The 24,871-nt window shown below is 35.8% G+C and overlaps 2 long non-coding RNA genes across 33 annotated transcripts in view; one reads left to right on the top strand and one right to left on the bottom strand.

Annotated features, from left to right (window-relative positions):
* The window catches only part of LOC140618114 (uncharacterized), a 297,240-nt gene that overhangs the window by 207,292 nt on the left and 65,077 nt on the right, over window positions 1–24,871 (bottom strand). For all 30 annotated transcript variants that reach the window (XR_012018300.1, XR_012018296.1, XR_012018301.1 and 27 more), the window contains one exon: window positions 7,052–7,165. This is a non-coding gene — a long non-coding RNA (uncharacterized lncRNA). The remainder of the gene's footprint in view (window positions 1–7,051; window positions 7,166–24,871) is intronic.
* Window positions 1–24,871, top strand: part of LOC140618116 (uncharacterized) — a 207,998-nt gene that overhangs the window by 126,030 nt on the left and 57,097 nt on the right. For 2 of the 3 annotated variants that reach the window (XR_012018324.1, XR_012018326.1), the window contains exon 4: window positions 11,518–11,708. This is a non-coding gene — a long non-coding RNA (uncharacterized lncRNA). The remainder of the gene's footprint in view (window positions 1–11,517; window positions 11,709–24,871) is intronic. The other variant, XR_012018325.1, reaches the window with a different exon arrangement.

Raw genomic sequence — 24,871 nt, 5'->3', positions numbered from 1 at the left:
TTTCCCTGAGCCACCAGATTCCCCCTCTGATATCTCAGTGACCTAAAGTAGATCACATGACCATTTTATAGCAGCAAAATAGGTTGGGAAAGCAAGTTTTCAGCTATCTTTGCTTTTACTGGTATAGAATTGGTGACAGGGTCAGGAGTTCCCTGACTGGCAAGAAGGAAAGAGGAAATTCACACAGTCTGTCCCAGTTTGTTGGGGAATATATTTTGATCCTAAAATATATATGAGTTTTCTCATTCTTCCCCAATCCTCAATTACACTCACATTCACAAACAGTGCACACTCTTTATAATATTTTAGGAATGACTATGTCTGAATTAGTTCAGAGCTAAGTGGATCAACCCATGCCTAAGGAAGCTCCGAGGACCAGCCCAAAAGTGGTGCATAGTACAAGCAATTCGTCCATCTAGTGCCCCATGACTTACCTGGATATGCTGCCCCCTTCATGAAATAGCTTTAGTTTTTGTCTTGGCACATGAATATTTTGATCCATGTCTCTATGTGAAATTGAGTAGAAAGCTACTCAACTGAGAGTTGCGAGTAATAAATACGTCACAGTACTATCTTTCAAAAATTAACATTAAACCATTTATACATTTTTCAAATATAATGTGGTATAGTGATTTTGAAAGTTATTTGTAGTGCCCTAAGATTCTGTTGACCTATGTGGGTGGGGCAGGACTGAGAGTTATCCAAACTCTGGCACATCCATCCAGAGAGCTCAGCTCTTTTCATCTCTTTGATTTGGGGCTAAGAGAGTTCAGCATAAAAATTTGTAAAATGAATTTTATAACTTAAGAAAATTTCTTTAGTGAAAGGAGTGTAGGATTTGGAGTTAAACAGAACTGAGTTTGAACTGTAATACTACCATTTATTAATATGCCATGCAGTTACAGACAAGTTAGACTTCTTACCCCTGTAATGGTATTTTAATGATAGTGAACCCATGAATTTTGAGAGATAAAATAGTTCACAAAATCACCCATGCTCTCCAAGTACACATTAGGTACCCAGGAGCTACTAATATCTTTGCTTATTCACATTTTCATGTTTTGATCATGGCATGGTGCCCCACTAAGTTCGTGTTCCATAAATTTCTTAGTCAAGGTGGATTGTTTCAAATGCTTTGTTGCAATAACCATCACTCATGCAGAAGATATTTTGCTTTACTGTAATGTTCCCATGGAATAAATTCTAGGAAATGAGTTTATGGATCCAAGGATATAAACATCTATTTGCTACTCATAAAACTTTGCAGATTTTTTTTTCTAGCAGAATCATGATTTATACTGCCACTAACAATATATCATTGTACCAGGTTTTAAAAAGCTTGCCAATTTGAGGTATTTCTTTTACTTAATTTTGGTATATATAGCAGGTGTAAAATATCAAGGAGTTGTTAAATTTGTAATGGCTTGGGATCTCTGGGTGGCTTAGTGGTTTAGCGCCTGCCTTTGGCCCAGGGCACAATCCTAGAGTCCTAGGATCGAGTCCCACGTTGGGGTCCCAGCATAAAGCCTGCTTCTCCCTCCTCCTGTGTCTCTGCCTCTCTCCCTCTCTCTCTCTCTCCCATGAATAAATAAATAAAATAAAGCTTAAAATTTGTAATGGCTTTATTATTAGGAAGAATACATATTTTTCTTTATGTTTGAGAATGACTTTATTGTTTCTGTAAAAATGAGGCAATGGTCATTATAAAAATAAAAGCAAAAAATAAACTTACGAAGAAGAAATTAAGTAACGATTCCAAATCCCATCATCCAGATATATTTCATTCCAAAATCAGGTAAATATCATTCTAGAAATCTTATAACTCTCACCCTCTCACCCTCTGCCTTTCCTCTCTGTCTCTTTCTCTCACACATCTTCACATAAAATATTGATGAAGAATAAATAAAAATACAAGGAGAGATATTATACATATCAAATAATCTTATACCTATCTTTTATAATTAAAAGTATGATTTTTTGATGAATGGTAAACAATAATGAATAATAATAGTGAATGAATTCCAGTTTCATCAAATTTAAAAAAGATATGTTTTTCACCATTGGTATAAATTAAATCAAAATATTATAAGAATCATCATTATTATTATTTTTAAATCTATGAATTTTTTACTCAGTTTTGGTTTTGTGTATTATTTTAAGTTTTAAAGTATGAAAATACTGATATTTAGATATTAACATGTTGCTTTATTACTTCAGATCACTTTTGTAAGGAATTAAAATAATATAAATATAGCTTAAAACCAGCATTTGAATCATTTCCCTTTCCTTCCTCCCTTCCTTATTAGAGGAAACCATTATTTTGAAATGAGTGTTGTTTTTTATTTCCATGCAAATGTTTGTAATTTTATTACACACATAAGGCCATAAACAGTACACTATTGTTTCCTGTGTATAGTGGACACTGGCATGCCCCTTCCAGACCCATTTCACTGCTGGTACACTCAAGCTCCAGCTGTAGTGTGTGTTGGCTACTAATGGCTCTCAGCTGTCCTATTCTCTGAAGGATCGTCCTGGGCTAAATAGAAGATGTTCCATTGGGAGGATGTTTCCCATAGGTTAGCCATTAGCCAGTGCTTGAATGATTGGCAAATGTGTGTGCCTGGGATGGGGGGTTGGGGCAGTGAGTCAAGGTAAGACCAGCCCTGTGGTTCAGTTCATTCTCCAGAGCTCCTTTTTGGATCAGGCCTAGGTGAGACTCCAGGCAAGAGCACAACCTTGCTCTACTATTTTCTCCTGCCCTTATTCTGAGAGGTGTCCCCTGATAAATCACACGTACTACATTCGCTGTATCAGGCCCTGCTTTTAGAGAGCTCCCCCAAAGAGAATGTGATATCTAAATCTACATGTGTTATAGAAATGTATTTTGCTTTTTTTAAGATTTTACTTATTTATTCATGAGAGATACAGAGAGAGAGGGAGAGACACAGGCAGAGGGAGAAGCAAGCTCCCTGAGGGGAGCCCAACGCGGGACTCGATCCCAGGACCCTAGGATCATGTCCTGAGCCACCCAGGTGCGCCGAAATTGTATCTCACTTGTTGCACTTGTTTGGCACCTTGCTTTCTTCATTTGCATATTTTTGTGAGATTTATCATTATTGATATTTGAAACTTTATGTCTTTTAACTGGTATTGATTATTTTATTTTCAATGAGTTTATTCCTTCAGCTCCCTTTTAAGGAACTGTTAGATGTTTGTTTTCTCTCTCTTTTTGATATTTCAAACACTGAACAATTTTATGTATTCCATCTGCATGTGCATTAAAGTCTCTCCGTGGTTGATGCCCAGTATTATAATTGCTGGCTCATAAAGTGGGTGGATCAACAACTTTCTTAGGTATTCCCAATTTATCCTATAAAGTGGGGATCCCAAATAGTCGGCTGGTAGTTTGCCTTACTGATTTGTAGCATCCTTGCCAACACTTGAGGTTATCAAATTTATTATTACTTTTATTATTACCACTTAGGATCTGAATTGGTATATTATTGGTTTGATATGTATTTTTTCAATTACAGTAAGATTATGTTTCTTTTAATATATGAATAAGCCATTTAGATTGGTAACTGAGCTGGTTATTTTCCATTTCCCTTCTGAATCTGTTCTTTTTCTACTGTGCTCTCTACCTGAGAGGCTGACCTTACTGAGGCTGATCTATAGGGACATATTTAGTTTGTCCAATGGGAGCAGCATCAAGAGATAAAAAAAGGGAAGTAGGGGTTTTTATTTTGGCTCTCTCTTTACATTGCCATCATCTGGCTGTGTCTCTTTAATGAAACGTCATTGTTCCTGATAGACCCTTTCTTCACAAAACTCCTATCCCCACCCACCTTTCTTGGCTCGCTGGGCCAATGGAAAGTGGCAGGAATGAAGTGAAGCTTCTGATACCAAACTTCAAGAGGTTTACATGCAAGTACAGATAGTACAGGAAAAAAAAAAAGTTTGGGAAGAGCATAAATATTGGGAAAAAAAGAAAATCCCTGAAGACGGTAGCTGAAGCATTAAAGTGGGCAGTCCCCAAAAGCTTCCTGGGGGAAAGCCTACAACTGTCCAGAGTCTCTGGCAAAGCTCCCCCTGCTCCCTAAACCAGCAACATGAAAGAAGGTGTTTGTGAGAAGGCTGAAGCCTGTGAAGACAGTGACCTCCCTTCTGCCTTCCAGATGTCATGCCAGTTCCTCTTGCAGCGACATTTAACCCAGAAACACACAGTGAAGAGCACCTTTCCCAGCAGCTGCTCCGAACTTGGCAGGTGATACTGACAAGGAGGAGTTTGGCTTTATTGTTTTATTAGATTTTATGTTTAGTTTAAAATATTCAGACTGTCAGAAATCAGCAAACTTTTTCTGTATTGTATTCTGAAAATTTTAGGTTTGAGGGCCTTGATTTCAGTGGCTGTTCTTCCACCTCCTTCCTCATTCTTTTGGATAACTCCTTAAAAATACAAAACCCATTCTTTGTTCTTAGGCTATACAAAATCAGACTGCAGACCTTTGACCCAGGCCATAATTTTCCAACCTCTAATCTACATCTGGTGTCACTGTTGACACATTTAGATCTGCTCTGCATGGGTTTTTGTTGTTGTTGCTGTCGTTTTATTCTTTCTACTTAGAAAATTACATTTTTTCATCTTTATTGATTCCAAATGAATCATATTTTAGCACACTGTCCTTCACGAGTTGGAAAGTTACACATTCTATTTCTGTTATTTTAGTTAGTGCCTTCAATTCATGTTTTAAAATGAGGTAGAATTCATGTATCATAAAATTCACTACTTAAAAGTGCACAAGTCACTTGTTTTTAGTATGTCCACAAGGCTGTATAATCATTGCAGTGTCTAATCCAGAATATTTTCATCACCCCCAAAAGAAATTTTGCCTCCACCAGCAGTCAGTCCCCATTCCTCTCCTCAGAGCCCCTGGAAACCACTAATCTAGTATCTGTCTCTATGGGTTTGCCTGTCCTGGACATTCCGTATAAATGGAATCATATAATTTGTAGTTTTCTGTATCTGGCTTGCTATATTGCTTGCAAGGTTCATCCATGTTGTAGCATGTAACTTTATTTCTTTTTATGGCTGAAAGATATTCCATTGTATAAATATATTACATTTTTCCATTCACCAGTTGATGGATTTTTGGGTTGTTTTCACCTTTTGGCTATTGTGAATAATGCCGCTGTTTAATATCGGTGTACGAGTTTTAGTGTGTACATATGTTTTCACATGTAGGAGTGAAACTACTGGGTTATATGGTTGGTAACCTTTAAAGGAACTGCCAGATTATTTTCCACAACCATAACATATGACATCCCCATAGGTAATGAGTGAGGTTTCCAAATCCTCCGCATCTTAACTAACACTTGTTACTGTCTATATTTTTTATTATAGTTATCATAAAGGTTGTGGAATAGTATCCCATTTTAGTTTTGCATTGCATTTCCCTAATGACTAATGATGTAGAGTATCTTTTCAAGTATTTACTGGCTTTTTGTCTATCTCCTTTGGAGAAATGTGTATTCACGTCTTTTGCCTACTTTTAATTGTGCTATTTGTCTTTATATTGTTGAATTTGTATGTCTTCTTTATATATTCTGCATTCAAGATCCTTATCAGATATATGCTTCACAAATGTTTTCTCCCATTCTGTGGAATACTTCAATTTCTTGATAGTGTTTCTAGCATTCAAAAGATTTTAATTTTGATGAAGTCCGATTTATCTCTCTCTCTCTTTTTTTATTGTGCCATAGTCTGAATGTGTGTGTGTGTGTGTGTGTGTGTGTGTTTTCCCAAACCCAAGTTCATTTGTTGAAATCCTAACCCCCAAAACTCATGGTTTTTAGATGGGCCTTTGGGAGGTGATATGGAGAATGAAGGCTAAAGAGAACGTAGATAAAATTAAATTTCCTTATAACTTGCAGCCTATTGATACGTACTTGAGACAGTCAGAGTATGACATTCCTCCAGAACTCCTGACTGTCTCAATGTTAATGTCTTGCTAGAGGAAAAAACAACCTCAGCTTGACAATAGCTTGGGCCTCCAAAATCCTGTAAGTCTTCTGTAACATATGAAAATCCTTTTGGGAGAAAAGTCCTTTTGGAACTGTCCTTTATCTCTACCCCTCCCAACTTAAAAGTATGTAATCAATCATTCCTCGCAATCCCAGGGCAGCTCTTTCTGCCCAGGGGTCCTGTCCCCGCATTTTAATAAAACCACCTTTTTTGCACCAAAAATGTCCCAAGAATTCTTTCTTGATCCTTCATTCCCAGAACCCATATCAAATCACATCAGGGGGTACTTAAATCATGAAGATGGAAACTTATGAATGGAATCTGTGCCTTATAAAAGAGTCTTAATGGAGATCCAGTCTTTTCCCATGTGAGAACACAGTGAAAAAGGATCCTGTATGAACCAGGAAGCAAACCTCCCCCAACCACCATACTGTATCTACCACCATCATGATCTTGGACTTACTAGTCTACTGAACTATGAGCTATAAATTTCTGTGGTTATAAACTACCCAATCTGTGTGGTATTTATGATAATAGCCCAAATAGACAGATAGATTGTTTGTGTTTGGAGAGTCATATAAGAAACCTTTGTCTAATCAAAGTCATAAATGCATACACTGTGGAGGCCAAGAAAATTAAGGCCATTCCACTTTAAGTTCAGCGTTAGCACAAGTACAGCCATCCCAGACCCCTGTGAATAAGAGCTGAAATTTATAGCATAACGCCCTAGAAAGCCCCATATTATTAGAATGAGAACAGCGCTCAATGCCCTTGAAAGCCCCATATCAGAATGTAAACAGAACTTGAGGAATTGCTCCACCCCTTCTGGAGGTCCCCTAGACCAGCCCTTAAAACTAAGCTGAAACCCACCTCGGGGTCCAAGTCCCTGCTCCGCTGTGTCGGGTACACTTGGACCCAAGCTCGAGCTTGTAAATAAACCCTCGTGTGTTTGCATCGGTGTCGGCTCCTCGGTGGTTTCTCGGATTCGCGATCTTGGGCACAACATACACCTATGTTTTATTTTCTTACCTACAAGTCTTTGATCCATTTTGAGTTAAGTTTTATATATGGTGTGAGTTAGGACTCCAAATTCATTCCTTACGTGTGGATATCCAGATGTTTCAGCATCATTTATCGAAAAGACTTAAAAAAAAAAAAAAGAAAAAAAAGAAAAGACTTTAATTTCCCCATTGTATAATCTTGGCGCTATTGACAAAAATCAATTGTCAATAGATAATAGTTTTATTTTTGGATTCTTAATTCTATTCCACTAATTTGTTTGTTTTTATACCAATACCACACATTTTTTCCTACTTATCAATGGATGTATTTTTTTTTTTTAGATTTAATCTTAGGTAAGTTTTTATTTACTAATTTATTTTAATACCAGTATAGTTAACATACAACATTATATTCACTTCAGGTGTACAATATAGTGATTCAACAATCCTATACATTACTTGATGTTCATCATGATAAGTGTATTCTTTAATCCCCATCTCCTATTTCACTCCTTCTTCCACCCACCCCCTCTCTGGTAACCATTAGTTTGTTCTCCATAGTTAAGAGTCTGTTTCTTGGTTTGTCTGTCTCTCCTTTTCCTTCTGCGCATTTGTTTTGTTTCTTAAATTCCATATATGAGTGAAATTATATGGTATTTGTCTTTCTCTGATTGATTTATTTCACTTAGCATTATACTCTCTAGCTACATCCAAGTCATTGCAAATGGCAAAATTTCATTCTTTTTAATGGTTGAATAGTATTAGTATTCAATTGTGCATATACACCACATCTTCTTTATCCATTCTTTTATCGATGGACACCTGGGCTGCTTCTGTATTTTGGCTATTATAAATGATGCTGCAATAAACATAGGGGTGGATGCATCCCTTTGAATTTGTGTTTTTATATGTTTTGAGCAAATACCCAGTAGTGTAATTGCTGGATTGTAGGATAGTTCTATTTTTAACTTTCTGAGGAAACTCCATGTTGTTTTCCATAGTGACTGTACCAATTTGCAATCCCATGAATAGTCCAAGAGTATTCCTTTTTCTCCACATCCTCACCAACACTTGTTTCTTTTCTTTTCTTCCTTTTCTTTTCTTTTCTTTTCTTTTCTTTTCTTTTCTTTTCTTTTCTTTTTTCTTTCCTTTCTTTCTTCTTTCTTTCTTTCTTTTTCTTTCTTTCTTTTTTCTTTCTTTCTTTCTTTCTTTCTTTCTTTCTTTCTTTCTTTCTTTCTTTCTTTTTTTATTTTAGTCATTCTGACAGGTGTGAGGTGATAATATCTCATTGTTGCTTTGATTCACATTTTCCTGATGATGAGTGATGTTCAGCATCTTTTCATGTGTCTGTTGACCATCTAGATGTCTTCTTTGAAGAAATGTCTGTTCATATCTTCTGCCCACGTTTTAATTGGGATATTTGTTTTTTTAGCTGTTGATTACTGTAGCTTTATACTAAGTTTTGAAATCAAATGGATTGAGTCTTCTAACTCTGCTCTTTTTCAAGACACTTTTGACTATTTTGTGTCCCTTGTATTCTTATATGACTTTTGGTATTGGCTGTCCAATTCTGGGGAAAAATTCAGTGGAAACTTTGATGCATTAAATCTATATAGCTCAATTTGGGGGAGAATTACCATCTTAACAACATTAAATCTTCCAATCCATGAACACGGAAGACTTTCCACTTATTTATGTCTTTTTTAATTTCTTTCTGACGTGTGCACACAGCGTTGCACATGTGCATGGCCCTCTAGATTCCTAGAAATATGTCAAAGCTTTTCAGCATCCCTATGGGACCTGTCATTGCTCTGATTTTCCTTTTATGCCTTTTCTTTAGTCTATGGTTTACCCCAAATGTTATGCGTTGCCTCAGGCAGCCATGACATTAAAACATTTGCCTGTAAATGTTTCTGACAAATGCCCCCCAGGAGGGGCATTTAGCATGAGATGAGCATTGAATCAGGTTAGAAAAAGACAATCCTTTCAAGTGGGGTCTTTTATGGAACCATTAAACAAGTCAAATAATGGCAATTTTTGGGGAATGAAAATTTGAAAGGGCTATTGCTCTCTGTTCCATTCCCATTCATACTGAAAATGTGAGCATGTTTTTTCAAGGCTACTGTGAGTTGGAAAATGGGGAATGAGACTAGGGTGAGTTAAAACTCTATGAAACTCTTTTTTTTTTTTTTTTTATTGAGATTCAGCTGTTTTTCTTAAATGCTCCCTGGATTGCTGCAAGCCTTTGGCTAATGTCCAGAGTTCTGAAAAAAATATATTCTGACAATTTTGCCAGTTTCTCATTGATTTTATAGAGAGATAGAATTTTTGGAGGTCCTTATTCTGCTATTTTTATTGACATCAGTTGCCCTTAACTCACCTTAATTCTCAACATGGATTATTTTTTCTGAACAAAAATTCAAAGTAATAAAAGATTTTGTCTTCCCAATATTGTAGGAATCTTATAAGGCTTTAACTCATGTTACCCTTTTGTCTTACATGGTATTGTGAACATGTTGTATATATTATTATATATAAAGCCATCCTCCTAAGATCTCTCCTTACTATCAAAGCAAGAGTTTTCTTTAGCTATTCTAGTTACATCTCATCCTTCTTGTATATCATATCTTCCTTTAAACAGCTTAATTCCTTTTTTATAAAGTTGAAACATATTCTGCAATTGTTTTAAAAAGAATACATAAAATAATTTTTTTGAGAAATTTACATGTCTAATATTTTAGTTCTACCTTGTTTTAATAATCATCAAATTTGTCATTATTATATGCTGTTTCTGATAACCTGGATTTCTTTTTTATTTACTTAGGAATGTGTTTGACCATGATTCTCTCTTCTACTCTCTTCTTTTCCTTTTATTTTCGGTTTCTTCTTTCCTAAGCATATCCTTTACTAGTTTATTGAAAGTGTGTGTATGATAAACCTAAAGTTTTTCTTCCAGAAAATTCTTAATTTTGCTCTCATAGTTTGATATCCTTTCATTTGCTTTATGTCTATATGATGGTATTCTAATAATGGCGTTGCTTAGTTTAAGTATTTTTTTCATGTTCTTTTTTCATTAAAATTAAACATAGATGCGTTTAATTTTAATAGAAGTTGCTGATTGCTGACCCAAAAGCCTATAAAAATTACATTTCCACCTAGCCTGTTGGGGGGGGGGGGTGACATGGACCAGAAATGAGCCATCCTACTTGAGGACAGCCTAGACCAACCTACTCTGAAGCTATCCTTAGATACAGCTCAGCCTAGACTAGAAGAATCAGGTAGCTGGCAACAGACTCTTGAGCCAAGAAAATGCATAATGCATAAGCCACTGTTAAAAAAATAAGATAACAGGGGTGCCTTGGTGGCTCAGTTGGTTAAGCATTGGCCTTTGGCTCAGGTCATGGTCTCTGGGTCCTGGGATCAAGCTCCACATAAGGCTTCCTGCTCAGCAGGGAGTCTGCTTCTCTCTCTCTCAATTCCTCTCTCCTTCTGCCCCTCTCTACTACTTATTCTCTCTTTATCTCAAATAAATAAATAAAATCTTAAAAAAATAAGACAACAGACAGAAAATGAATCATTTATGCTAAGCCCCATGTTACCAAATCAAGACTTAATTACAGTTTCAGCACTCCCAAAAATGCTGTCTTAAACTAGTCAATCAGGAATTGCCTAAACAGCACTAGTTAGGTAATCTGCCTGATATACCCTTACCATTTCTTAAGTAAAATGACCTTGCCACAACCAGTCATCTTTTTTGTCTAGTATAACTTTCTTGTTTCTGCTTCTTTGTGCTTATAAAAGCCTTTCATTTTGTACAGCTCCTCTGAGTTCCTTTCTATCTGCTGGACTGGATGCGACCCAATTCATGAACTGTTGAATAAAGCCGATGAGATATTTAAGATTTACTGAGTTAATTTCTTTTAACATCACTAAGTTTTGAAGTTATTTTTATGCAATGTCAAAATAATACATGTGGACTGTAGTAAAAAACATTTCAAAGCAAGATTGTAACCTAATATTTCAAACTAGAGAATGAGGCCACAGTTTGGCTATAAGTATGACTATAAGCATGGTTACCAGTGTTGAAGTACAGACTTTATACCTTTGCCCTTGAAGCTCAGCTTACAAGTCATGGGATAGAGAGGTGGACACTTAGGGAACAGGCTAAGACTGATTCCTCCAATTATCTAACTCTTCGCAGGTTTAATGGATACCTCTTCATTGTCAGGCATAGTGTCCTAAACATAGGAGAGGAGTAGTGGATCTTTAAAACTGGGATCAAAACTATCAGGTAAACACTCTGTCCCAAGCATTTATTGCACATAACTACAGAAACTCAAAAGTAATCTAAATGATAAGTTTGAAGTAGGCATATTCATAGACACCCTTAATCGTTTCCATGACAATTCCACCTAAAAGATAAATATTTTACCTTTTACCCAAGTACTATCAAACTATTTCTCTCTAAGAATACTGAGCTCCTTTTTTTCAAAGCAGTTGGAGTCTTCATCCTTCTCTGGATCCATGGGGGCTGCTCTAGACTGATGAAGGTTTCCCCATCTGGATTTCCATCTTCATAAACCTGAGAGTGCCTCTGGTGTTGAGAGTGGCAGAAGGTGTTTGTTCCTTCTCTACCCTTATGGATAGATTGCCACATCCACCTGGGATTCTAGAAGATGTTTGTGGTAGGTAACTGTGGGCAATATATAAGTGAGTCTAACTGGACTAGTGCCTGACCTAGTGTCTGCTTATCATATATTACATATAACATATAAACATAAAATCAGCTTTGGTTAGGAAACTTTTATAATTATGGTTACAATAATATGCAGACTCAAAGGCTAAATAATATATGCATTTTTAGGTGAAGAAAACTGTCTCCCATGCTATAAAAGAAAATATCCCATCAATAACAATAAATATAAATAGCAAAGCTCAAGGTGTTCACATTGGAGAGCTACCATTACCTTAGATGCTTTCCCTTTTTTCTAGTAGAGGCTTTTTTCCCCCTTTCCTGCCAACTGTACTATTATAAAGTATATTTTATGCACTTAATTACATTTCCACCAACGTCATGTCTAATGTGTGAGCATGCCAAAAATCCATGAGAATATTCCCTTTCTTGTTGTCATGCCAAGTCAAGTATAAATTAATTTTTTGAGGATCTTGCAAATGTCTCATTTCACATGCTTTCTACCTAAACCTGCCTAATATAAATGTACACAAGTGGTAATTCTCTGTTGGGAGGTGGATTGAGCAAAGATGTCATTTTGGAAGAACTCTTAACTTTAAGTGATTCCCTTTAAAAGTATGCTACATATTACCTGCTCTGGTTAGCTCTCAAACAAATAGCCAGCAATTTCAAATGACTACTTTCCAAAGCAAATTACTCACACCTTCCTACTCATCAGAAAGTCTCAGCTGAACTAACATTTTAAAAGACTGTTCTCAATTCACAATTCTTATGGAACAAAATTGGATTTTTCTCCACCCCTCATTTTTGCTGTAACACTTTGGCTACCTTTACCACATGTCACTGTAATATGCTACCAAAAATAAAGTCTTAAGTTGGTGACATGAGATCAATTCTGGTATTCATCACTGTTATTCTCTAATGCTCCATCTATTACAAACCATGGAATGTTAAATAATCAAACATTTTTTTTGCCTATCTTATTTTGGCAAGATGTTTTACTCTTTCAAGAAAAAAAATGAAAGCCATGTGTTTTGAATGGGTTCCATTGCAGCATGATTACTGCAATGAAGACATTTTATTGTGCTAATTTTCATTAAATAAAACCCTGTTGAAAGCCAGTAGTTTTCCAAAACCCATATGATTTATGACATGCTAATGTTTGTAGGAATACACTCTGTTTCAATTATATGGAGTAAGTAACGCCTTTCAGAACAACTCAGTAATAATATCACCTACGACAACTTTAATTTTAGACCTACAGCACGGGTGTGAGACCTAGGAACCTATCGACAAAATTGTCAGCTTCTGCACAAATTTAATCTTCATCACCTCTATGCTATGTTTAACATCAGATGGTTGTGCTTGCCAGAGACTCCAATAATATGCTTCCAGAAGGCAGGCACTTCATAAACATTAGAAACTGGGTTTTCTATAACTCAGACATTTTTTTAAACAGACAGAATGCACCTATAGGAAATGGGCTGGATATTTTAGATATTCTCCTCCTACATTCTTTCTCTTTGATTTACCTATTTCCCATGCACTTATTTTATCTCTTCCTGAAGACCCAGACTCTAAGTGCGAATACGTGAAGTGAAAACAATATATTTTTTTCATTAATTTTATGGGGAAAATGGTGTTTTCTATTCCAACCCAGAGATATGCATGAATTTATCAGAGATTAAAAAACAAATCAAATGACTAAAGAATCAAGTTTACATTATATTCAACTATGTGAAAGTACATAAGTAGTATGTACATGAAATTTAATGAAATAAAGATTTATTTTACTTTTCAAAATATGAAGCGAATAGTTCAAAATAATAGCAGTTGAAGGTAAGTTCCAGGGAGTCATTTTTTGGAAGGTTCATTCTTTCTGTACCATTATTTTCACTAATATTTGAACTTTGCTGAGGCTCATTATTTTCTCACATTCAAATTGAAATTTAAAATACAATTAAAACACAGAAGAATATCTGTAGTCAAATTAGATGCTAAACCTTTCATTGAAGGGCTCAAAATACATGGAAATAGGGCAGACACACAATAGCTTGAAGAGTTGTAGATGATATTTCTTTACTGCTTCCCCTTGGTGTTAGTATGCAAAGCAATGTAATATAAATAATTGTTGGTGTCATCTAAACATGACATATAATTCTAATTCATTCTATATGATATCCTCTGACTATTGTGTTAAGGGAGTGAGTGTGATTTTATCTGAAACTGTAATGTCCAATACCATTTTTAAAGACTCCTTAGGGTAAAAATTCATTACTGAGCAACCATTATTGAGGTAAGTCTGTGTTTAGAAAGAATGTGGTATCCTTGGCTGTTGCAGTCATGTAGGAAAAATGGTTCCTCTGGGGCAGCCTGGTGGCTCAGTGGTTTAGCACTGCCTTTGGCCCAGGGCTTGATCCTGGAGACCCGGGATCGAGTCCCACCTCAGGCTCCCTGTATGGAGCCTGCTTCTTCCTCTGCCTGTGTCTCTGCCTCTCTCTCTTTCTCTCTCTCATGAATAAATTTTTTAAAAAATTTAAAAAAAGGGTTCCTCTGCTTCTCTTCTCTTTTGATTGATACTATGCTCAGATGATGGATGCTTCAGGAAAACTGATAATGTAAAACATGTAGGAAACAACATTTTTTACCTAGATGGAGAAATTGGACATTCCATTAAGCATATGCAATATCCAGTAAGATCACTTTGTTCCTAAAATATGCTATTGCTATGAGAGGGCCATTAACTAGAACACTACATGAATGACAGACAATTCTTGGTTATGTGTAAAAAAAAAATGAAGAAAATTAATTCTAAAAATTTCTTCTCTTTACTGATCGAAAGTCAATCCTAAGAAATAGTGAATTTGTAATATGCTAATCAAATGAATAGATTAAAGATTCATTTTAAAATTTGGATGGTGAGGAGCACCTGGGTGGCTCAATTGCTTAAGCATCCAACTCTTGATTTTAGCTCAGATCATAATCTCAGTGTCGTGAGATCCAGCCCAGCGTCTGGCTCCATGATGGGCATGGAGCCTGCTTAGATTCTCTCTCCCTCTGCCCCTCCCCTCTACTCTCTCCCTCTCTTTTTCAAAAGAAAAAAATGGATGGTGAACTGGAGCACATTTGATTAAAGTTAAAACAAAACACCAGGATTTCAGATTATTATTATTCTCTTACCATCCAGCAATCATGCTTCTTGATATTTATCAAAGGAGTTGAAAACATGTTCACACAACCATATTTGCACGGATGTAGAGCAGTTTTATTCCTAATTGCCAAAACTTGGAAGCACCTAAGATATCCTTCAGCAGATGAATGGATAAGTAAACTGTGATACATCCAGACAACGGAATATTATTCAGCACCATAAGAAGAAACTACCAAACTCCAAACCCATACTCTTCCCTTTACAACCTCTTAATGATCTCTAGAAACAAGAGAACCTGGGACATTTATTCAGAGAAGATAATTGAGTGATATCTGAAAGAAATGTTACATTATATACGAAATATTATATATGAGGAGAGGAGAACTGAACTCAAATAATCCTGATTGATCCTCTGAAATCAAATGGCCAAATTTCTTAAAATTTCATTACATTATGCTTATTTAACTATAAACTTAGGCCAGTGGAAACATGAGTAGCTTTCAGCATTGCATTTGAAGCCAAATAAAACCCTCCGTGTCTCTCAAGCTCCTTAAAATTAACTGAATTAACTTTCCCAAAGAGAAAAATAATCAACAATTTAGAAACATCACATTTATGCATTCTAAGTACTAATAAAAAGGGGAGCATCAAGATAGTCCTAATAACTAAGTACTAATACCTAACCACTGTATCATTCTGACTTCATAATTAAAAGGATGTGTTTGAACCTGCTTCATGTGAGTCCTTGCTCTTAAAGCCCCTATACGCGTAATGGTTATCAAATGGGTGGCTGTTTATTTTGCAAGGGAAGGCCAACCCTACAGACGGGGTTGTTTAAGTATTTTAAATAAACATTCTCTGTAAACTCTAAAATGGTGCATTTACCATGACTTTCATAAAGGGCTCATTTACATTTATGTGGAAAAAAATAAATAGAACAAAGTATCATTTAAACGTGGTCTTCCCTCAAATTCAACCTCCAAGTTCAAGCCCTTGGTGCTCCCTTTCAGATCAGGTACTTTGTGGTCAGAGTATAAATTGAGCAGGGCTTGCTAAACCTACAGTCACATTACACAGGATTTCCAGAATGTGTTGGGAATCCCTTTGGATTTTAAGCACCCCCATGGGGGAGTTTTTATATTTCCCATTTCTCACACTATACAGACTATTTGCAAACATTCCTCATGTTACAGGAAGATAATCATTTGTAGAAACAAGCAGTATAATTTTATCCGAAAAAGCCCTCTAAAGAGAAAGCAGGTTGCACCCACTTCTATAGGCTTCTGGGCTTCATACCCATTTGTTAGTATGTGATATTATTAATAGGTCCCTGAAATCCACCTTTTTTGGGCACTGAAATGCTCCTGGGAACAGAATACCATTGTGTGAAAATATCATTCTTTCTTTCAAATTGGAGGCCCTTTGTCTGTGTATACAAATTAAGGAGACATGAAATGGATTTTCTTCCTAGGTCCTGCCTATAGTGGTGACAAACTTTTCATTTTCTTTCTACATTGAACAGCGTTCAGCCTTTTCTAATAAGTTGTAGGAGTTATTCTTTACTTTGACTATGTAACATTTTATGACATACTAAAAAAAGTAATTTTTCATGGGACGCTCAATAAAATATAATCAATATTATGATTATATATTTTAAAATGCCATATATCATCATAATGTATAATAACTGGCATAACAAAGAAACTTTAGTTGGGTAAGAGTTTATGAGTTTACAAATATTTGGAAATAAAGAGAATTATCATTACTTTCCTAAGAGTACTCTTCTTGGGTTGAGGCTAACCAACAGTGAACAACTAGTTGAAAAGTGAAAAACTCCATTAACGGATGATTTTGCCTTTGCAATATTAATTATCTATGCTTTTAAAAAAGATTTATTTGTTTATTTGAGAAACAGAGCAGGGGGGAGAAATTGAGGGAAAGGTAGAGAAAAATCTTTAAGCAGACTCCAGGTGAGCCTGATGTGGGGGACCACCCTGAGATCCCACAACCCTGAAATCAGGACCTGAGATCAAAATCTAAGCTGAAACCAAGAGTTGGATGCTTAACCAATTATGTCATCCAGGTGCCCTAATTAACTATGCTTTTTAAACTCAGCTGAATAATTGCTTCTATGATAGGTGGGCATTGACAAAAAACAGGATGTCCACAGGGAAAGTGCTGAGCAGTGATTAGTTCAAACTTTGCCTTAAAAAGTTAATTTTGAGAGAGTTTTATATTTATAGAAAAAATTGTAAAAATAATACTGAGTTCACATATTCTCTTTTTCATTTAGTCTTTTTCTAACTTGACATCCTGTGTTAACCAGGGTACAACTAGGAAATTAACATCAGTGTAATACTAATAAATAAATACAATATTTTATTTGAATTTCAATAGTGCTTCCATTAATGTACTTTTCCTGGCCCAGGATCCCACATTGCATTTAGTTTTATGTCTCTGTAGTCTCTTCTTTCTGTGATAATTCTTTAATCTTTCCTTGTCCTTCATGACCTTGAGGCATTTGAAAGAGTAATTATCAGATATTTTGTAGGATGACTTTCAATTAATTTTTATTTGATGTGTTCTTATGATTAGATTGAACTCATGCATGTGGTTGAAATGTCTCAATACTAATGATATTAATAATGATATTAGCCCTGATTACTTGATCATTTTTCTTTTTTTTAAAGATTATATGTGTGTCTCATAGAGACACACACACACAGAGAGAGAGAGAGAGAGAGAGAGAGAGGCAGAGACACAGGCAGAGGGAGAAGCAGGCTCCATGCAGGGAGCCCAACGTGGGACTCGATCCAGGGTCTCCAGGATCAAACCCCAGGCTGCAGGCAGCGCTAAACCGCTGCGCCACGGGGGCTGCCCTCATTTTTCTGTACATTTATGTTTTTCTCTTTATAATGAATATATATCTAAGGAGATACTTTAAGACTATTATCAATATATTGTTTCTTAAATATTCTGTTTGTGCCCACTAATTTTAGTAGTTCTTGGTGGATGTTGCCTACAACAATTTTGATCTTGGTATGCACCATTTCTTTTTCTATTAGGTTGTATTGTGTATTAGCTAATGAGCCTTATACGTTGATCTGAGTCTGAAGCATAACTCTTCTTCTGTCAGATTATGACATGGTGAGTTGAATATTAGAAATGCTTGCTCAAAATTATTGAATATCATATTCCTACCTTAGGTTCAACTGAAATAAAAACACAGCCATCTAACATAATTACCTGCTACACAGGCAGTTGATCATACAGCTATCAGGTATCTTTAAAATTAAGATATTTCCCCTTAATCTCTATTCTAGAAATTGGATAACTAAAGTTTTCAACTAGGTTGAACATGCAACTTTTTTGTATTTATCATATCCTTTTAACAATAAACATTTAAAACAGATCTATTCAGGGCACTTCAGGTAATAGAGAAAGTGAAGATAGCTAGGAAATATACTTTATCTAATTAAATGGAGAGTTTTGCATTGTTCAGTACAGTAGCCACTAATTACTAGCAGCTATTGAAATATGGCTGATCAAATTGAGATATGCTATAAATATAAAATACAAACCAGATTTTTAAAACTTAGCATGAGGCAAGGAATACAAAACACGTTCATTAATTTCTATGTCTATTATATGCTGAAATGATATTTTTATATGCTGAGTTAAATGAAATATATTTTTAAAATTAGTTTTATTTTTAAATTTATCTTTTTTTAATTTATTTTTTATTGGTGTTCAATTTACCAACATACAGAATAACCCCCAGTGCCCGTCACCCATTCACTCCCACCCCCCGGCCTCCTCCCCTTCCACCACCCCTAGTTCGTTTCCCAGAGTTAGCAGTCTTTACGTTCTGTCTCCCTTTCTGATATTTCTCACACATTTCTTCTCCCTTCCCTTATATTCCCTTTCGCTATTATTTATATTCCCCAAATGAATGAGAACATATAATGTTTGTCCTTCTCCGATTGACTTATTTCACTCAGCATAATACCCTCCAGTTCCATCCACGTTGAAACAAATGGTGGGAATTTGTCATTTCTAATGGCTGAGTAATATTCCATTGTATACATAAACCACATCTTCTTTATCCACTTATCTTTCGATGGACACCGAGGCTCCTTCCACAGCTTGGCTATTGTGGCCATTGCTGCTATAAACATCGGGGTGCAGGTGTCCCTGCGTTTCATTGCATCTGTATCTTTGGGGTAAATCCCCAACAGTGCAATTGCTGGGTCGTAGGGCAGGTCTATTTTTAACTCTTTGAGGAACCTCCACACAGTTTTCCAGAGTGGCTGCACCAGTTCACATTCCCACCAACAGTGTAAGAGGGTTCCCTTTTCTCCGCATCCTCTCCAACATTTGTGGTTTCCTGCCTTGTTAATTTTCCCCATTCTCACTGGTGTGAGGTGGTATCTCATTGTGGTTTTGATTTGTATTTCCCTGATGGCAAGTGATGCAGAGCATTTTCTCATATGCGTGTTGGCCATGTCTATGTCTTCCTCTGTGAGATTTCTGTTCATGTCTTTTGCCCATTTCATGATTGGATTGTTTCTTTGCTGTTGAGTTTAATAAATTCTTTATAGATCTTGGAAACTAGCCCTTTATCTGATATGTCATTTGCAAATATCTTCTCCCATTCTGTAGGTTGTCTTTTAGTTTTGTTGACTGTATCCTTTGCTGTGCAAAAGCTTCTTATCTTGATGAAGTCCCAATAGTTCATTTTTGCTTTTGTTTCTTTTGCCTTCGTGGATGTATCTTGCAAGAAGTTACTGTGGCCGAGTTCAAAAAGGGTGTATTCTTCTCTAGGATTTTGATGGAATCTTGTCTCACATTTAGATCTGTTAAAGCATTTAAAATTACATGTATAGCTTACATTATATTTCTATTAGACAATGCTTGATTTGAACTTTACATGACATTCTCTTAGCTCCTTGAAATATTGGGAAATGAAGTCCAAAGGTCCTGGGCACTATAGTTAGGAGATCTGGGTTCAAAATCAGACATAACTATGGTAATTGAAAAGTTACTTAATCAAAAAAAAAAAAAAAGAAAAGTTACTTAATCTCTTTAAGGTTCCCATTCCTCATCAACAAAATGAAAACAGGAATATATAGATCATATGGTTTTTTTGAGGATTAAATAAAGACAATTTATGTACATACTGTAGAACCACATTTGACACACACAACATATTCAGTAAATGGCCACTAGAAGTATTATTACACACTGACTAATCGAAAAGAATTTCAGAACTTTGAACTGATGACCAAGGACAGATAATGCATAATCTATTTCCTTACTGTTTAACCCTTTAGGAAAATTATAGCTCATAGCCTACTAAAGAGTCTATTCAAAGAGTGACATAAATCCATCTTTGAAATTATTTTAATTTTCTCTTTTAATTATACCTATCATGTTTTCTACCAAAATCTGCTTGATATTCAGCAGATATTTTCTTGAGCAAATTAAATGCCAAGCAGGATGAGGCTCCTGAGGATATAAAACTTAACTTAAAAGAAGAATTCCCTGTTTTCCTATAGCTCACACTGTTGTTGGGGAGCACAGATAATAAATAAATTAATAAATGTCAGGTACTGATATATGTGAGAAATTATAAGGCTCTATCCGCTGGAAGATTTAATTTAATAATAGTACTAAAAATGGTTACTTACACTAAAGGGATCCAACAGGATGGCACAAACCAGAGAGGGAAAAACAAATGTGATGATGGGAGGCAGGAAGAAGTTTTCTTTGAAGGAGGAATAGTAAGAAAGCCAGTGTTCCTGAAGCAGAATGGCCAAAGGTAACGAGCAATAGATAAAGTTTGAGAGGCAATTATAGACCAAATGTGAGCATGTATATGACGTGATAAAGACTTTTTATTCTTGCATATAGTACTTGATTACTCATCCAGCAATTTCTACTAGTATTATTCAGAGGATTTTAGGCCCATGGATCCAATTCATCTAGATATGATCTGATTTACTTACTGAAAAGATTTATCTGAACGCTTTGTGAGAATAGAAGAAGCTGGTCAGAAATACAATTGTGGGGATTATTTATATGGTTCTTTTTTTTTTATTTTTTTTTATTTTATTTATTCATTCATGAGAGACAGAGAGAGAGAGAGAGAGAGAGAGGCAGAGACACAGGCAGAGGGAGAAGCAGGCTCCACGCAGGGAGCCTGATGTGGGACTCGATCCCAGGTCTCCAGGATCAGGCCCTGGGCTGAAGATGGCGCTTAACCACTGAGCCACCCGGGCTGCCCCTATTTATATGGTTCTAATCATTAGTATCTGAGAGGAAGAGAGAAATGGTGGGATTTGAGATTTGCTTTGAAGATAGAACAGGCAGGACTTACTTTTCAATTTCACATGGGTTGTAGAGAAAGTGAGGAATCAAGATGGTCTTCTTTGACCTAGGAAACTAGAAGAATAGTCCCTATCTGGTAGCATAGAGAAATTAGGGAGACTTGTCTTGGGTGGGTAGGTGAACAAGATTTCTACTTGGGCATCTTATTTTTGATATTCTCATTAGACATCCAGGTAAAGAAGATAAATAGAAAGGTGTCCAGGTTAGAGACACAAGTTTGAGCATTCTAAATGTCTAATTAGAATATATGGCCATAAGACATGGATTAATAACATTGAAGAGAAGTGCCATAAGAGTGAGCCCTGGAGAACTCCAACATTTAGAGATCTGGGAGAGGATGACAATTCAGCTCTGGGAAATAAGGAGTGACCATTGAGGAAAGAAGGAAAATAAGAGAGTATGGTGTGCTGATAGTGTTTAAAGAAGATGAGTGAACAACTGGAGTAATCTATACTGAGAATTCAAGTAAATTTAGACTGAAATCAATCATTGAATTTGGCAACATTTATCTTGTTGAGTAATTTTGACAAAGGAAATTTCAGAGGAATGAAAGAAGCCTGTGGTATTCCTAACACTGAGCTGGATTCCTGGAGAATGTCCTCGGGAGATTATAGCCAACTGGGGAGAGATGAAATCTGGCATAAGGAAGAATGTATAGAATCCTGTGAAAGCACAAAGGTGAGGTGACTTGGTATCAATCAACAATTGGAATTAAAATCTCATAAGAGGATTTTTGAGATTAGAAAATATACCTATAGTTACTGTGTTTTAATAAATATCCATTTGCTAAAATTTAAATATGAAATGTAGTTTTCTTAAGCCCATAATTAAAACATATATTTTTGTTCTTAAGAAAACAATTACATTCAGGGGTGCCCTGGGTGGCTCAGTTGAGTAAGTGTTGGACTCATGATTTTGGGTCAGGTCATAAGATCCAGCTCCTACTCAGGCTCCACACTCAGAAGGGAGTCTTCTTGAGATTCTCTCTCCCTCTCCTTCTACCCCTCCCCCTGCTCACATGCTTTCTCAAATTAATTAATTAATAGAAAATAATTATTTTCACTAGTTCAGTCAATTCATTTATCCTATTAAATAGCCTGAAAATGTGTAGCAATATTTACCTAATAATATATTTCAGACATTTCAAACCATTTTTGAGCATTTCAAACATTTCAGACATTTCAGACCAAATTACAAATATAATTTATATTACTTTCTCAAATGTTAAAAACATAACAGTAAAGTCAAAGAAGGAAAACCATCCAAAGCACTTAACTAAGACTTGTATGTGTAATAAATTTAGAAATTTAGAAATGTCAATTGATAGGCTCTTCAACTGCTTTTAAACATCTTAAAACAAATGAAGCATATACAAAGTAGCAAAATGTTGGTAAACCTTACTGAAATTGTATAAAAGCACAGCTTATACAAAACCATAAATATTATGATACATACATCTGGATGTACCAATATAGACAGAGTGTTACCTATCAATGTTATTGGAAACTTTATATTCTTTTTTTCTAGCATCCCTCATATTATTTGCCCCCTTTTAAATACCATTAGGTATTCTGTGACTTTACTGAATTTGTACATCAGTTGTAGGAATTTTTTGGTGAGGTCTTTGGGTTTTCTATATGGAGTTTCATGGCATTGGCAAATAATGAACGTTTGACATCTTCCTTGCTGATTTGGATGCCTTTTATTTCTTTTTGTTTTCTGATTGCTGTGGCTAGGACTTCTGATACTATGATAGATAACAATGGTGAGTGTGGATGTTCATGACTTGTTCCTGACTGTAGAGGAAAAGCTTTCAGTTTTCTGCCATTGAAAATGATACTAGCTCTGGGTTTTTCGTATATGACCTTCATTATGTTGCATTTTTGTTCCCTCTGAAACTTCCTTGTTGAGGGTTTTTATCATGAATGGATGTTATACTTTGCCAAATGCTTTTTTTGTATCTAATGAGATGATCACATTTTTTTCTTTTATTAATGTAGTGTATCATGTTGATTGATTTGTGAATATTGAATCACTCTTACAAAAATCAACAACATGAAAAACAACAGGTGTTGGTGAGGATGTAGAGAAAGCAGAGCCCTCTTGCACTGTCGGTGGGAATGCAAACTTGTGTAGCCAATCTAGAAAACAATATGGAGGTTCCTTTAAAAGCTTAAGATAGAACTACCCTATGATCCAGCAGTTGCACTGCTAGGCATTTACCCAAAGAATACACAAATTATAATTCAAGGGAATACATGCACCCTGATGATTATAACATAATTATCTATAATAGCCAAATTATGGAAACAGCCCTGATATCCATCAACTAATGAATGGATAAAGAAAGATGTGAGATATATACACTATGGAATATTGCTAAGCCATCAAAAAGAATGAAATCTTGTCATTTGCAACAACGTGGATGGAGTTAGAGAGTATAATGCTAAGAGAAATAAGTCAGAGAAAGGCAAATACCATATGATTTCACTTATATGTGGAATTTAAGGAATAAATGAGCAAAGGGGAAAAGAGAGAGGTGAACCAAGAAATACTCTTTAAAAATTTTATTTATTTATTTATTTATTAGAGACACACACACAGAGAGAGAGACATAAGCTCTGTGTGTCTTGCCTCTCTCTGTGTGTGTCTCTCATGAATAAACAAATAAATTTTAAAAAATTGAGAGACAGAGAGAGAGAGAGAGAGAGAGGCAGAGATACAGGCAGAGGGAGAAGCAGGCTCCTTGCAAGGAGCCTGATGCAGGACTCAATCCTAGATCCCAGGATCACACCCTGAGCCAAAGGCAGACACCCAACTGCTGAGCCACCCAGGCATCCCAAGAGTTGGATTCTTAACTGACTGAGCCACCCAGGCACTCTAAGTCTCTCTGTAATTCAAGTGAACCCCTTTTATTTTTATTTCCTTTCTTTTGTTATCAATTGTCATCAAATATCTTATTGGACATCTTTCTGTAATTCCTTATTGACATCAATTGTAAGAGTTGAAAGAATTAGGATTGCTTGCCTCTAAAAAGCTTTGAACTCTTATTCTAGAAACAATTGCACCATGAAAACATTCATGCTTTTAGGCTCATAGAAAACATGCTTTCCAACTCTTTGGCTGAATTGACTTTCACCCAATAGGGTAACAAAGAATTTGTGCATAAAGTAACACTGAAATAATAGAAACAGCAAGGAGTTTCTTTTTTTAAAATTTTTATTTATTTATTTTATTCACGAGAGACACAGAGAGAGAGAGAGAGAGAGGCAGAGACACAGACAGAAGGAGAAGCAGGCTCCACGCAGAGAGCCCGATGCAGGCCTCTATCCCGGGGACTCCAGTATCACGCCCTGGGCTGAAGGCAGGTGCTAAACTGCAGAGCCACCCAGGGATCCCCAAGGAGTTTCTTTCGAAGATGTATTTTATTTGAAACAATGCTTCCAATTAGTAAAAAGAAACACTATAGGTGGTTAAAGATGCTTTAGCAATTTGTATCACATCATAAAAGAGCCAAAAGGAAAAAGAGAATTAATTTTATCCTGTCATAAGACTACAGAGAAAGAGGTTCCTAGAGGTTCAAGAGGGAAAGAGGCATGTGAAATGCCAATTAT

The sequence above is a fragment of the Canis lupus genome, chromosome 26, assembly GCF_048164855.1.
Source record: "Canis lupus baileyi chromosome 26, mCanLup2.hap1, whole genome shotgun sequence".
NCBI lineage: Eukaryota > Metazoa > Chordata > Mammalia > Carnivora > Canidae > Canis > Canis lupus.
This window is presented reverse-complemented; position numbering and strand designations above follow the sequence as displayed.